Raw genomic sequence first — 17,615 nt, forward strand, 5'->3', positions numbered from 1 at the left:
ATTGTCTTAGTAGAGAACATAGAGTACTATTTTCACTTACAAAGTACAATAGGAGCGAAGCATCCACCTGAACCAGATTAGGGTTTTTTGTGGAACGGTAACATCTGGAAATACCGTGCCACAAGTCTACCTCTGCTCTTTCTGTTTCAGTGTCCCACAAAAGGAAGAACATTATCTTTAGGTGTGACCCCAAGGTAATGAATGCCCTTGGAATAACCCTACCAAAAGGGGGATATATTTAGTTAATACTGGCAATTTTAGGATCTCTTTAATACTTTAGGGGTTAAGTGTTTTTCATTTATTTTAGTGAATTAAAAAACAACTGAAAGACAAAATAGAACTGCATGAACTAGTGATTTTTTTTGCAAATTACGTGTGCCAGTGTGAATCAAAATAAAAAGGGCAGGACAGCAGGAGAGAGAAGGATGGCTGGGGATGAATGTGTGTGCAGGTGGTGCACGGTCACTCTGCTGTTCCATCTTTTTACAGGACGGAAGAACATTTCGAAACTATGGAAAACGGAACAACCATTTGTAGATCTGTTATTCTGTCCTCCTAAAGACACAGAGCAAAACCAGCCAACTAGCACAAGTGCACATGCACACAAACCTTCACACTGGAAGACTAGAAAACTATGGTTGACTGCCTGTAATAACAGGATGCCTTGGATCCCCAAAACTGTGTTTAGCTCAGTGAACTACCTGAAAGAATTACTGGGTTTTGTTTTGTGGTCCTAATATCTGAAGCAAAACACATTTTCTACGTTTCCTCTGCAATGCCATTTTTCCAAAAACACTGAAATGCCTCCTCTGAAAGTGCTCTTTTTCTGTTGCAACATATGGTATCCTATCCAGAGTCACAAGATATTTTGTTTCTAATTGATTAAATTGCATGAGTCACAGGCAGGATTTGCACATGGATGGCAACGGCAACTGCTTGTTTTTCATGAATTTCAAAACGTAACAGATAGCTAGGGCAGTCACCTCCGCAGTCCCAGCTACCAAGGGGTCAACAGAAAGCCTCTTCAGAAGCATCACATTCGAAACTTCGAAGTCACCAACTCTTGTGACTTTATTACATGGCCAGGAGTATTCTGAGGGTTTTTTTCTTAAATCTCTTTGTTGCAATTAGTGGATCAAGAGAAAGTGTTATGTCTTCTAGTGTTATGGATACTAAGACTTCTGTCAATTCGGATCTGTCAAGTCTCACAGTATAAAGATACAGAACCCAAATTCACCACCTTTACAATCTTAATATAATAAGCTAAATCAGGTCACGGGTGTTTCTGATTGAAAAAGTGGGGTTTTTGACTCTCAACTTCTCACTGCTTGCACTGGCAGTACTAGAACTTGTTACCCCAGCATCAAAGCAATTCACAGGTTAAAGCTGGTGGGCTGTTCATTCACCGAGAATTACAAGACAGACATGACAGAAAACAAGAATATTAAATCAGGAAAAAATTTAAAATTTCTGCCCGCACCATCTGCGTGAATATTTTATATCAAAGTAAAATGGCTTTTGCATGGACATAAAAGCCTATATGGCTGACTATTTCTGATTTTTCTTCAACCTAGCACTCCCACATTTTAAGATACTGTAACTGCTGCATTTATGGGACAAGTTTCACATGCCAGTCAAAGTTGTTACTAAAAGAATGTGAATACCGGCAGTATTTCTGAACATTAGTGAAGGGTATAAAAATCTGGACTCCAGATTCAAATTTTAGGCCGTATCTCATTCTTGGTAAAGAAATTAAGACTGTAGAAATTATCACTTGAACTCTTCTGATCTTACTGCACACCAGTATGTTGTGCCTGATGAAAATAACTGAAAAGAAACCCTAGGAGGGATAGATTTCTCTTCTAAAATGGAATCAATGTAATAAAATTATTGGTTTTATTTATTATGAAAAATTCAGCAATCTGTGCTAGGAAAAAAAAAATCATTTAAGAACTGTCTGTTTGTATTACAAAGGCAATTTCTTATACTCTGAAGTTATTTTACTGCTATGCAAAAACACTTTTTCATTTTTCAGTTAACTAAAAAGCTGAGCAGTCAACGAACCCATTCTCTTTACTTATCATCAAAGCATCATCTACTCCATACAGGGTGTCAGATTCAGATTCTGGCTCTATCTCCATTAGGGACTAGTAAATCAGCCAGTGCAAATCCAGAATTGCTAATGACAGAAACAGTAGTTTTCAGTTCCCACGCTTCAGGTACAACATATGTCAAAAGATAGTTTATACACTCAAATCCAGTGAAAGAAAACAGTTTAGACATTTTTGTTTGTGCTGATAGGTTTTTAAATCTTAATTAAGTCCACATAAGAATAAATTCAGTGACAGTCATTAGGTACTCGGTATATTAAATTCGCAGCTGGGTAGACAGCAGAAAACATACATTAAGCACAATATTGAGAACTACCTCTCCAACAGCTTAAGACTATTAGATTTTGTCAAACTGGAGATACAATTGACAAGTGAGGATATACAATTCACTTAGGTTCTCCTCGTGTTTTTCAAGTTCTGTTGAACTGCTGCACAAACTTAAAGCAGTGACTTTTCTAATAAACAAAGAAGCATGTGTCACAGCTTCAAAGAAGTATTTCACTGTAGATTCTATTTCATCTGGTACTGTACTTCAAGTAATTATTGTCAAGTATTTACAATTCTGACATCAGCTATTATCCTTGACAGGGGAAAAAAAAAAAAAAGAAAATTGTTGCTATAAAAATATATACAGAAACCAAATACTGGGTGAGATTTTTTACAAACAAATTTCAGTGAGATTTAAAGGTTCGTGGCTTCTTAGAAGTACTAACACACTCAGCAGTTTCCAGGGACTTCAGTGGATTTATCAATACTTCAGAAAACAGTCATTAATTAGGATCACAAAACAGTATTTAGAAGGATGATTTTTATGGTCCTATTTTTTGAAGATCGAGCTTGCTTTATTTCCTTGATTAGAGAATCCTTCCTTGAATAGTCACAAGCCACCAGCTGGGGGCAGGGGAGGGCAGTAAACAACTTCTACTCTTTAAAGGCTGAATATTACATTATAAAAGTATATTTGGCAATCACAAAAACACCTCAGCAACTAAAAAAAAGGTATTTGCTACTACTTTTAGGGTATAACACTTGCAGTGTTGCTGTAATTAAGTTGGAAGACTAGCTACCTGGTTTTAGACTACTGCGCACACGTATTAAGGGAAATACATAATGAAACTGGCTCTTCTCCTCACTACATACACAGGAGTTAACTGTTTTCCTCTCCATTTCTCTAATTAACTCTGATAAGTTGGTACCAGAACTTGATGGGATTTGGTGGTTTCTGATGCCAGCTCAGATCTCCAGACCACAACTACTGACAAGATAGTAATGAAAAGAACAAATAAATAGTCGGTATGTCACAATTATATATGAATTATCTATTACTGTTACTGTGACACAATAATACAAGTTCAGTTAAAGTTTTTAAGTCAAAGTATAAAGCACTTTTGCCATACTACTTCTTCAAAAAGGCAGCAGAACTCTCTATTTTGGCCAGCAGCATTAAATAAAGGAAAATAAATGGCTGATGACAACGACTAAGGGTAAAATTAAGAAGAATGTTAAAAATTGCAACTCTGGCAAAAGAAAATCTCAACCAAATCAGAAACAATTGTAGCTTTATCTGTTATAGATATCTTTCGTAGCATTTGTGGTGGGTTGGCCTCGGTGGGCTGCCACATGCCCACCCAACTGTGCTCTCCTCACCCTCTCCTCAACAGGACAGTGGGAAGAAAATCAGATGGAAATGCTTGTGGGTCAAGATAAAGAGATCATTTACTGATTCCCACCATGGGCAAAAAAGGCTCAGGGAAAATTATTTGTTGCAAATTAAGATAAGCTTGGATAGTGAGAAACAAATGACAATATCTTCCCACCACCACCACCTCACGCCCTTTTTGCCCAGTCTCAACCTCACCCCTTTATTCCCAACTCCTCTACCTCCCCCGAGTGGTGCATGAGGATGGGGAATGGGGGGTTGTGGTCAGTCCATAACGGGCCCTCCCTGCTGCTCACTCCTACTCCCTTTCTCCCCTGCTCCAGCATAGGTCCTCCACAACCCACAGTTTCTGTCAGGAGAACCTGCTCCTGAGGGGGGCTTTCCACAGGCTGCAGTTCCTTCAGGAAATACCCACCTGCTCTGGTGTGGGGTCCTCCATGGGCTGCACCGTGAATATCTGTTCCACTGCAGTCCTCTTCCTGGGCTGCGCAGAAACGCCTGCTCCACCATGGCTTCTTCCAAAACTTCCACAGCCTGCAGGAGAAATAGCTGCTTTGGCACCTGGTGAACCTCTTTCCCTCTCCTCTTCCTCTCACTTCAATCTTAAATACATTTTCACGGAGGTGCCACCAGCTTTGCCGATAGGCACAGCTTTGGCTAGCAGTGGGTCTGTTGTGGAGCCAGGAGGAACCAGCTGTGTACAGCACAGGGCAGCTCCTGGCATCTTCCAGCAGAGACCACACGTGCAGCCTCCCCATTACCAAAACCTCGCCACATAAACCTAATACAGCATTAAAAGTTACTTCAGTTAAAATATTATTCAGAGGGAAAAAATCCATGGAGAGTAAATTTCTTTGCTCATAATTTTATCTTTATGTTGTTTATTCAAGAATGAACTCAGTACAGCAGGTTTTTGTATTAGGCACCTGTAAAATTTATTCTTTCATTGTTTCAGGGAACAGGAGAAAGCGAAGGAAATAATTACAATCTTGACTCTCTCCTGACATAACTACTGTAAAACTGAAAGCAATCATATGTTCAGGGTAAAGTAATACAAATGCAGCTCAACAACTAAACAGTTCACTTATAGAGGTAAAAAACACTTGGAACTTTGCAACAAATTTAGCTACCAAAGCCTCAACAGAAAGGTAGCAAAAAACCATACAGTTAAAACGCTGCCCAAAACATCCAGCATCTCCAATCCTTGTGAAGGTGAATGTCTCTCAAGACAGAGCAAATAATATCATCTGTACTTGGCTTGGACAACCCTGACATTAAAGCCAACCTGTCTTTCCAGAAAGACAGAAAGAAGATATACATTCATTGCTTTTAACGAAGGTAGTTTCTTCACAAAAGCCACGCTATCGCTCTGCCTGAAATACTTATCTCGACATTTACTTTAAACTGAAGTCCTGTGAATAACCTTGACTTTCACAAAAATGCATTTTAAAAAGATTTAAAAAACAATTAAGTTTTAGAGATAAACAGGAATATCACGCTTTCTTAATACAGAATGTAAATGATTGCACTGCTGAGAAAAGGGAAAATTAAGTCTTCTAAGTACCCAATGAACAGGAGTGGAACAAATTTTCTCTCTTCAAATATATCCTTATAGTAATCTGAAGAGAATACTTCCATGATTGTGTAGCGATTTCTTCAAGACCTATTCAATTCCTTATTGTTTAGCTTACAGAGACAGAAAAAAGGGCCTGTTAAAGTTAACATCTGCTAACTAATCATGAAACAGACCATCACAACGTTTTATGGGGTTTGAACATAGCTATGAATTTTGATTACTATCAATTCTGACTGGATTAAAGAACTACTTTACTGTGAGACTTACAAAACCTGCAAAAACTTATTCCTTTATAGGAAGTGCTTCTAAAAGTAAACATGTAGATTCTGGGTTCAGAAAATATGACTAGTATTACAAATATCTCTAATATTAAAGACAGAAATAAATCAATTGGGTGAACTATATTTTTTGATTAAATATTTCAATTTTAGAGTGCTAACATCCTACAGTAGAGATTCTGATGTGCAAATATTCTTAAGATGGGCTGCTGCACGGATCTGTTGTTCCAAGTTCCATTCCGTTATGTTTCGCTGCTTGACACTATGAGAACATACATATATGCTGTGTTTCGAGGTTTTTTGGATTACTTTGAGGTGATCCATTCATATCTGAGTGAGGCAACACAGAAATTTGCTTACAAGCATCTCTTGACCAGCTGCACTCAAGCTGGAACTACTATATTCTGTGTAAACAGTCTCCTTATGCAGAAGTCAATTGGATTAGAAAAGCTTTTTATTAACTCATTGAGTCCTTATCTTTGCACTATGATGGGATTCATTTCTGCTTTGTGCTTAACAAATTATAACCTGCTGAGCAATTCCTGACTATTTCCAACGACATAATTTAAACTAAGTGGGATTACTCTCTTACGACACACACACACTGTGCATGCACATACTGAGTTTGTTTCTTCTGCTATCTCTTCAACTATGCATTTTAGAATTTAAAATCCACATTATTAAACCACCAAGTCTCTCACTGCAAGAATAAAAATCCATTACAAGAACATTTGATACCTCACTGTAGTTCTGCATTTAACTGGAATGAACAGCTCCCTCCCTTCAGAAAAGGTCTTAGTCAAACAGCAATCCCCCTTGCTGCAGAGAGCCACGCATTCTAGGAGAACTGAGTAGTCAGAGGATGCTGAACACTATAGTCAGATATATTAATCAAAAGAGGGACAACCAAGGCATTATGTCAAAGACTTGTTAATAACTGGAGAGCATAATGAATGTACGTACTAGCAGGGCAGGCATTGATCCACAGTCCATCACAGATGTCACCAGAACAATTAACTATAGCACCCCGTTCATTGAATACGTCATTTCTCCACTGCCCCTTTAAACAAAAATACACATGGATTTTAAATTTGGACAACACCACAGCTAAATTATAAAGAAGGGATTATTTCAGCCAATTTTCAATAGCAAAGTGGGTGGTCCTCAAGGCTTTTTATAAATACCCTTCCAACATTTGTGTGAAAAGTTGAATAGGAGACCACACAACAACCAAGGATTATGTGGCACTCCTCTAAAAGGGAAAGAGGGAGAATCAAACACTTCTTGCCCAAGGTTTGTTACTGTGGGATACTATTATGTGAGATCCTTCAGTTCATATATTACATTGCATTAAATTACATGGCAAGAATGAATAACTGCTTTGTCACATACAGAGTAAGACATTATTTTGCTTTTTAAAGATTGTGAAAAGTGAAAAAGTGTACCAAACTCAATTCCAAAAAGCTTCGGTTATTTAAATCTGGACTACAGTTCACGCAAGGTATACCCTTTACATGGAAGTTTAAAGATTCTTCAGGCTGCAAAGCCAAATACCACAGAAGCTTAAGTATGAGCCAATTAAAGTTTCTAGCAACGTTAAACTTGCACACGTAATCGTGCAGTTTAGTATGACGTCATGATGAACGTGCTGTTTTTCTAGTGTATCCTTTCCTACTGACTACAGTATAATCCTGAGATGATTAGTTCACAGCCACAATTTTACTAACATTAACCAACAGCGGAGTCAACCAATTCCTCTTTGCAGTCCTATACTAGGGGAGGATAGGAAAAGTTGTCAGACCTTGTGCAGGTAGTTGCCAACAGGTCAGGGAAGGTCACAATGAGGAATACTGGTGTTTCAGACATGAGAAGAAAGTACAGTACAGTATATTGTAGTATGGGCTTCTATTACAAAATACATGTAAAAATATACATGATACATCATCTTGAAGCATAGAGCTGGCACTGAAAATCAGTCTAAATGGTCCAATATTACTGAAAGAGTTTAGAGTTGAAATCAGACAATGGTCAAAGTACAGCCAAAAGTCCAGGTATGGGAAATAAAACAACTTAGTGACAAATCTCACTTGGTTTATGTGGTATTAAATTCCGTTTAGCCATCTGAAAACATTATTTCAATGTTAGAGGACTAGAGAAACTAGACAAGGGACTAAAATCTAAAGTTATCATCCTTATATCAAGTTGGATATCTGGCTTTTTGTGTGATAACAGTAGAGTTAGAATTATAGTAGCACTTTATTTGATAAGATGTCTGTGAACCCAGCTGAAACTCCAGACGGATTTAGCAGCTAAAGTTCTAGCACTTTGTTTACACCTTTAGTAATTACAGAATTAAGCTAGAAGACAAAAGCAAAGACAAAGCAGTTCTTTGAAAATATGCTTCAGATAGCACTCGCTTTGGTCTACTCCTTCCGCCACTTTAAAGCACATGATGCTATCCTGAGCAGCTACACCACTGAGAGCAGTACTGTTGGTAACTAATGGACACAAGCTTCAGGCTCCACTGGCACTTTCACAACCTCCTCTGCCTACTGGAAGGGACCTTTACAACAGCAGTCAGCTAGCTGTACTCTTGCAGGCACGTAACTGGAAGGTGGTCTAGAGAAAACCCACTGTAACTGGAATTGTATCTAAATTCTGTACTGAAATCACAGGGGCCTTCATCTTGCATCGCTGTGTATGTAAACACGCAAGGGGATTCTGCTGTGTACTGATTCCTCTAGGGAAGGAAAAAGGACAGGGGGTATAAAATATGCAACCTTTCTCAGTGGTGCCTTATCTACCTGTAAAGGCATTGTGCTTGCTTTCAATCAATTCTGATGATTGCCTACTATTAATGTCACTCATTCTCTTAAGTAATTAAGCCACCTCTTTCTTAGATGTGCCTTTGTCTCTCTCTGGCACATTTCCTTGTCTAATCCTCTTTTCCAGATGGCATAAGGACGAGAGATAAGTGTTGCTAAAAGTTGCTTAGCAATGCAACACATGCAAGGTTTGGAAATGCTGACGTCCACATAAGCACTATCTATACATCACACATTTATGCAGAGAAACAAAGGCGTGAACAACCAGAGTGACATAGGGGCCTCCAGAAAAAGAGCTACCAGTTAGTACACAAACAAAGGGGAGCAGGAAATGGAGAAAAAGCAAAAGCTACAAGCTTCCAGTGATGGCCTGTATTATGCTGCGGGGTTTTTTGTTTGTGTTTGGTTTTGGTTTAAAACTGGAACAGGAAATTCTGCTTTAAACAAAACAAAGCACTTGACTTTTAGTAAGGCCCTGTATCTTCCGTGATTCAGACTTACAATGCAGTAGACAAAGACACTGGAGAGACCAAAACGAACATCAAGTTCATGAAGAACAGTAATTGATGAAGGCAAAGTCATTTATCGTTACCTACGTATCAACCACAAAAATCCCCCTATCCCAAGAACCAGCAATAAGGAATTCATTCTGCTAACTGCACAGCGTAGTTGTGGGTTGTTTCTAAATTCTAAAGTAAAAGTGTTTATACAGAATTTATTTAAACCACAAATTAAATGCTACAGGTAATAAATAAGAAATTTAGTACATGAACAGTAACAATTTCACAAGGTCACATTACCATATTAACTTGTTCCTGCAGCAGCCTACTTAAATAGGTTAACATGACTCATTTTGTCTTTAAAAAACCTGAGAAGTTAGGTATTTATTCATCATGGGTGACAACTCTGAAACAACTATTTCTAAGAAAACAACTAAACAGTAGTAAATTAACTACAGAAACTCACATATAGCTTTACTTGGGGGAGTCTCTTATCAAGCACGATTTTCAAATACTAGCTTTGATAGATAGAAATTTTTGTCAATTTTTATTCAGGAATGAACAACATTTTTAATGTTAATTACAACATTGTGTGGCAGGGCAAGGTGTTCAAAGACATCTGTTTATCAATATCAAAAATCATGTTTTAAAAGGGTCATAAGTACTTACAGGTTTTTTTATTTTCGGAAGCACTTTTCAGTTAATCAAAAAGGTTTCTGTTTTTCAATTAGTGGCTATTACACTTTTAATTGCAATTAATTCTGTTCATTTCAAATTCACACTTGCCTGTCTCTAACAGTATATGATTTCCACATGCTCTAATTGGGCTTTTATGGATCATTTTCATTACTTGGCTTCAACTATTCAAACTTATTTGCATGGGCCTGATCTTAAGTATCATGTTAAAATTACTTAACAAGTTTGACTAATGACTGAACCATGCTTTCCTTTATAAAAATCTTTGGTATTATAGCATACAGCCTTGACTGTCATTAATTTAGACAAATACATCTATATTTAAATACAGAGTTACTCCAGTATATTCTGACTACTCCTCTGCCTGAATACATTCAGATAGTTCATGCTATATGGCCTGGTTTAGAACTTGGGAGAATCAATGCCTTTCCAAGAACCATAGTCTCAAATGTAAATCAGTTTACATCAAAAGACACACAGAGTTTTATTTTTTCCTCAGACGTCAAAGAGTTTCTATACAAAATTTCAGAACGTTATTGACATTGAAATGGTTTTAATAAAAGAAAATACACTGGCTTAACAGACATAAAAGGCAATAACAACTTTCCAATGTTTCTGATTCTTGAATAAGGAAATAAAGTATTAATATAATTTTAAATCAAGACATATTAGAGAATGTTTTGCTGGCATTTTGTAATACAGGAACACGTGTGATCTGACAGACTACCTTATTCTCAAATCAGCACGCGCTTCAGAATAAGACCAAACCCTCAATTCTGCAGGGACTTTAGCACCCATTTTAAACACAAGTTCCCTCCCCAGTTAGTGTTTCATGGGTCTATTTCTGGTTTGATAATTTCTATAAAAACTTCACTTTATCCTTTTCTGAAGGCATTTCATTACCTGCCTTCTAAAGCAAAGGTAACAAGCAAAGCCCTGATGATTAGGCTGAGTAAGAAAAGCATTCAATAATGTTTCTCTTCAGAGAGACAGACCACCACAAAACAAGATTTTCAACAAATCCTCAGTATAAGATGCTCTATATTATGGCAAAATCTATACAAACTACAGAAATAATAGTTTGGTGGGGTTTTGGTTTTGTTTTGCCTTTTTTTTTTTTGCCATTACTGGTCTTTATCCTTACATGAGGACTGCTAATCACATCTTCCCACTCCTGGTGGCATCTTATTATCAAGCATCAGAACTATGTATCAGCTAAAGATCACTAAAAAAACACTCAAAAGTCAATGAAATACCCAGATTATGCATTCAGAAATATGTTCAGCACACTTCTAGCTTCTAAAAAGTACTAGAGCTATGAGTGATGCAGTAGGCAGTGGTCCTAGCAATCAAAATAACAGAGCTCAATATTTACTAGTGGGGAGACTCACTCATGACCCTTATATCAGCAAAAGCTTTCTTTATTTTTATATCATATGTCATTATATTGTAATTATAATCATAACCAAGATTTGGAAAGATTTATTGTATCTTCAAATTTCCTATTATCCACTAGTATGCAGTGTAATTCCAAGCAACTGAAACTCCAGTAATTTAAATATTTTGCATCAGAACTGAAACGATGACTCTTCTAACAGGTAACTCCAATGGATTCGGGGGGGATGGGGAACACAAGCCTGCAGGTGAGGAAGCCCATAAGGCTTGCCACCTGCTCAGTGTGGCTAACAGGTGTACCAAGCAGCAGGCCTTCCTCTGGGAAAGGCGACAAACAACACACAGCCAAAACACACAAAGAAGCAGCAACAGGGACAGAATGGAACACAGCATCTGCTTACTGGGACTTACCCAGCAGCCAGAAATGAGAAATCACAGAAAGGAAACACTTTCATGAAGAAAATGAGTGTTTTACTTCATTAACCTCTGCAAACTTCATTTACATGTCATTGTTTTCTTTCATTCTCAGATGCATGCACAAACAAATGCATGAAAACCAGACAGACTGCCACAGGTCACTGGATTTTTTGTTTTGTTTTGCTTTTTTTCATTTTTAATCAGCAGCTTTTCAGGGGCTTTGTTTCATTACATGTTCCCCAGTGTTCAGTTATAGTTTCTAGCTTGCATCTCTCGACAACATTCTAACCCAATGTGAAATCAGTTTTATGGTTAAGCAGTAGGTAAATCAGTTGCTTGTTATTATTGGACTCATCTGTTGATATAGTTATTATTGCTTTTTTACTGGACATTTAATCAACTGGAATCTCTGAAGGTTTGCAGACTACAATATGCTATTAATTGACAGCATCCACTTGCTAAAAATCTACCACTTGCAAAAGACTGCTCTAAAAATATAGCCCCGACATTATTACAATTAAAACTGAATAGGAAAAACAGAGAAATTCAACATTTTATATTCAAATTCAACATTCATGCCATTATTCCATCTACTCTATCCCACATAAACATAATGCTAGAAGAATACCCTAGAGCTTGAAATATTTCATGGAATCACAGACTGGCTTGTGTTGGAAGGGACCTTAAAGCCCAGGCAGGGCCACCTTCCCCCAGCCCAGGTTGCCCAAAGCCCCGTCCAACCCGGCCTTGAACCCTTCCAGGGAGGGGGCAGCCACAGCTTCTCTGGGCAGCCTGTGCCAGGGCCTCACCCCCCTTACAGGGGAGAAATTTCTTCCTTCTATCTTTCTGTTGTGGCAGATTACTTCTGTATGTCCAAGGTACTACTTCAGTAAAGGAAAACCCAGTTACACGCTGTTTACAAGCACAGAACTATTTGTACGCAGTGGGGGTACACTAACTGATTAGCAGGAAAGTTTGATATTCACTGAAACACCTGACCATACAAACCAAACTTCTAAATTTTACGTGCAAAAGCTTATGCAGACAAAGCAAGTAGAATTTCCAGATCCTTAACTTGAGCTTCTTAGTAATGTGCCCTTTTTCAGGCACTGAACCAAGTCTTACCATTTGTGTTACGGCTAGCTTTGCATCCCCTGTGCTGCCCATACATAACTCCTCTATTAGTTTTCACAGATTTCCTGCTTACTTCCATATTACATAGGCTCACGTTTTGCGGGAACTGTGCTTTGATTTTTGTTGGAATTCAGTATATAATGATCTATTACCATGTTTGTCAGGAATGTACTGGTATAAAACTTAAATACTGTGTACACAAACTCAACGGTTAAACAATCACATAGTATTTGTCAATTTTTCATTGACAACAACAGATCATTAAAGTAGGTGCTAGGTTCTGCCAGTTACTTGTACTGTGAAAAAAATGGCTGATTAAAAAACAAGCAGCACTGAAAATTTTATATTCTTTAAGTTCATTATTGTTCTTCTCAAAATATATTATTGTCAGCTTTCTATTCTTAAGTGAAAGAACTGACCAGGCATACTATAAACTCTGTCAGAGAATGAGAGCCACAGAATACGTAAGATGTGAGACAGTGCTCAGGATAGAAAGAGAGAGTAATATTTATAGTACCACCACTCAGGGGAACAGCTCTACAAGCAACATGCTGAACAAAATTAAAATTGCAGAAACAAGTGGCTAAATCATTCACCTCCAAGGTGTAGGTCACAGGTATGTCTTAGATCTTTTCCAGAAAGCTAGTTATCTCTTTTATAACTCTATGGTAACAGGTTAAAAAATAACCTTAACCTATTATTTTGCCTGAAAAAAAAGCATTTATATGCTTTTAATGTTGTATGTTAAGTTACAGAATTTGAAAGCAGTATACGCTGAGTGAACACTTGCATTAAACAGTTGTCTTAAGTTTGTTTTCTGTTTAAAATACAAATACTAAATCAATCAACAGATACTGTCACTTTTTTTTTTTGCCAAAGTATCTTGTCACATTTGAGCACATATCCATTGTAAACTTATATACAGTAATAAATGCTTACAATCCTACAGACAGACCAGTTACTGAACAAGTGTAAGCCTGAAGAATTTACTAATTCAGTCTCAAAAAAGATGCTAGAGAGACACCCAGTGGTACAAAACTGTGTGTACACACATGCCTACACATACAAAAGATCCTGTCTTCAATGTCACAAAAAGCTATTACACCACCCTTTTTGTTTAACAGTGTTTGGGTTATAATAAAACAAATGCACAGCAGCACTTGCACATATTTTTATGTCATCTGTTTCTTTACCTAGCAAGTATTTATTATCTTGTCCTACTGATTTTAATTCCCTATTCTCGTGTGTCCATGGAATAATACATAAAGATTGTAAAACTGTATTCAATAATTATGTTCAGATTATTAGATTTAACTAGAAAATTTTTATGTATATTTAAAAGAAATCTAGGGGTGCTGATAGGTGAAAAAAACGCAAATAACAAAACCAAAAAAACAAACTGAAAAGCCAAGATACCTGCTTATGTATATACCAATAGCAGGCTGAACTGCAGAACATTTAAGGGCTTTATGCTCTGTTCTAACTGCATAAACATATTCAGTAGATTTTTGGTTGTGATTTCACGTCCATAGGAAAAACTGTCAGTTGGCTAGACATGTCATAAAGTTACATGGAATAGCTACTGGATAGACAAAGGAATTGCTACTCCAAAGATCTCACTATTCAGTGGTCCTGCAAGCTCTGGTCTGGCATCACTCAGTAACTTGACTTCAGTGCAAATACCTTAACATGGAGCTTGACAAGGAGACTAGATTGGTTACATTTTGAGTCAATTAAGAAATTATTTGCAAACCTGAGGAGCTGTACCTAAACTGTCTTAAAGACATGCAAGATGCCAGCTGTTTTAGTCTTGCTAGACTGAAACTGAGTAAAAACCAGAATAGTATGACTTCAGCTTTCAGGAGCCCTCAAATTCATTCCAACCCTTTCAAAGGCTGCAGCCAATCAATTAGCACACAGGCTGTTAAAGTACCAAATTCTCACATGATTTAAGTGTTACAAACCCAGTCAACCAAGCTCTACCACTTCTAGAACAAGTATAAGTCGTCCCAGAATTCACCAGTAACCTTTTTCATTTAAGCATGTTTTAAAACGTATTAAATTCCTAAATATGAAAAAGTGACTAGAATTAAGAGAGCTGGATATAAAAATTTTCCTAATTAACAATTCATTCTGTTTGAAAACTAATCAATTGTATAGAGGCAATGATTTTAAGGCAACAGCACCATTTCCCATGCTTTGTTACTAAACTATTTGTAGAACTGAGAGTGCCAGTTGTTTTCTGAATCTTAACATCAGTACAGCCTCTTCTCTTGTAGATTATAGCTAGTAACAGCTTTTTTTCCATATTTTAATTTTTACTAAACATTATTCCAAAATACTCAAACATTACGTAGCATTTTATAGCTCTTATTTTTAACAGAAAAACTAATTTTCACAGATTAAGTCAACATAAGGCGAGAACAAGAGCTTAGTTTCCTGGCTCTCGGTAGACAAACGCCATCTTTGAAAAATCAAATTAAATAATTGTATTTACGCAGCATAAATGGGTCTGTTCAGTCTTGACACGGTAAATTTTAAATAAAACTTACTCAAAGTGTCTAACGTACCTTCTCTCATTTTGTAGAACTCTCCTTTGTATTTCCCACCATCTTTATATTGCAAGACTTTCCATCCATGGAACTTTCCAAACACAAACTGACTGGAATATGTGTTCCCTTGAACCAAACAGATAAGAAAATTAAACAGAAAAAAACAACAATCTGTCAAACATGGGTTTTTTAATGTATTTAAGGTTCACCAGTGACTTACAGAGCACAGACAGAATACATTCTAAAAGACTAGAAGTCTGTAATTAATACCTACTGTTTTACGAATGCTATCTAGAATAAAGTCTATAAACATGCCCATTCAGGCTTCATTTTAAAACTAATAATCCTTCTGGTTTTTAAAACTGAGTGAGGTGTTAAAGAGAAAAGATTCATAATATGTTCTTTTATGGTTAAGGAATGTATAAAGGTACTTGAATGTCACAGTCACCTTAACAGCTTTTTCATGGCATGTACTCATTCAAATCTTCCATGTCAAAGCTTGAAAAATCAGCTGCTTAGCACTAGGAGTACTGTACTGTGAATTTCCTGATGTACGTGTGGTTTTAGAGCAACGAGTAACTATTTTTCTGTCAAGTATTTACCCGATTTATTTATATGATACACTGTATTCCTTGCGGTCACCCATTATTTTCTGTCAGCCTTACTGCCTCTGTTGTGGTTGGGCAGGTGGAGAAATCACCAACTCACCTGTACAGGAATAAACAGAAAGAGGAGAAATTATTTTCTGGAGCAATTTACTGGGACAGTGCTTTAGTCAAAGAACTTCCTTCTGCTCAGGATACTACAGGAGAATGAATTCACTGAAGTGTTCCCTTGGTGAATCAGGCATGAGATACCCCTCCCTAATGGATAGTTTATTCATATTCTTTAAGTCCTTTAACATCTTTGGCCTGATCTTGTGGAACACTTCATATAAACACGAGTCTGCACGTGTGTGTATCTTTGAAGGACTGAGACGTTATCACAAATTGATGATACATGTTTCTGATTTCTACCATTAAACACATTTGACTAGCTTTCTGAGATGACTGGTAGTTAACCCAGACTAAACTGAGGCGCCAACAAGAAAACATGAAAACCGTACCTCTCCAATAAACATCATGGAAGTCTGACAAGTTAGGCTAAATCAGTTTGGCTGCTATATTCACGTTTCAGAATTTAAGGGGATAGGGATTTTTTTTTTAAAAAAAGGGTGTGTAATAGTTATAGGCTCACCTGTCAAGACCCAATATTGAAATCCATTCCCAAAATTTCTCCATTGAGAAACCTGCCCTCAAAGTAACTTCCATCTTTAAAGAACAGCTTGTCCTGACCTAGAAAATAAAACAATACTTCTGACCCCTTCTAACAGACAAATGTCCACTTCTGTTCTCAACTGCAGTCAAAAGTTGAAAGTCTCACATTTTTCTCCTTTATATGATTAAATTTATATCTACACATTGTCAGCACCTTCACATGCTTTAGACTTCAAATTTACCATTTTAACACCCAAACATGGACTCCAACTGAAAGAATTTACAAAGTATTTACAAGGCAGAAATCGTAAAGCCTTGAAATTAAATTTTTCCCTCTTGGCTCTAATAGAACAGAATGGAATAAGTTATTAAAACTCTTGAAGTCAAGAATCTGACTCCCACAGCAGTCTGTAAATTCTACAGCTATGCTAGTTTTACAGGTACCAATTTACTGTACTTTGTAAAAAGGGAGGGATCTGTTACCTTCTTGTTCTGTCTTACAGCATGCAAAAGATTTAAAGACTACAAATGACCCTATTACACCAAAAATAAAAAGTAAATTAAAAAGATTGTTGCAAGCTCAATGAATTTATGCCCCTCAGGTCAGGACCCTGAGAACACCCAACAGGCCCTGATTTCTCTGACAAGACTCACTTGAGGCCTCCACACACACCCCTGCCCACCGTGTTTAAAGAAAAACAACTGAAATTACTTGAGGAACCCAGAAAGGCTAGATTGAACACTGAGTAACCAGTCAATCAAAAGTAAAAGCGCTAATTTTACTCAGGAATACTTATTTTACAATTTCACTATAAACAACATTCAGGTGAAGATAAACATATTATTTTGCTTACTATTTATATTCACTTCACAATGTAAGGGGAACTCAGGTTCTTAAACATCTAAAGGTCATTATAAGCGCTACAGGCTACAGCCAGAAGCTAAAGCGTTAGCGACTACGCGACCTCTGCATAAACCAACAGCGTAGAAAAGAAAGCCAACCCACGAGAGGAAAAGCGTTTGTATTTACGTTAGCTTACACCCAGAAGCGCGGGCTTAACAAGAGACCGGACTTGGCGGCCGTAGGAGACTGCTCCTCGCCCCTCCAGGCTGAGGCGGCGCCGCGGGGCCCGCCCGGGACCGGCTCCTTCCCGCCCGCCGAGAGGCGGGAAAACGGGAAAATGGCAGGAGCTCGCGCCCGGCCCTTCCCGCCCA

Source organism: Athene cunicularia (assembly GCF_003259725.1).
Source record: "Athene cunicularia isolate RWA chromosome 21 unlocalized genomic scaffold, athCun1 chr21_part1, whole genome shotgun sequence".
NCBI lineage: Eukaryota > Metazoa > Chordata > Aves > Strigiformes > Strigidae > Athene > Athene cunicularia.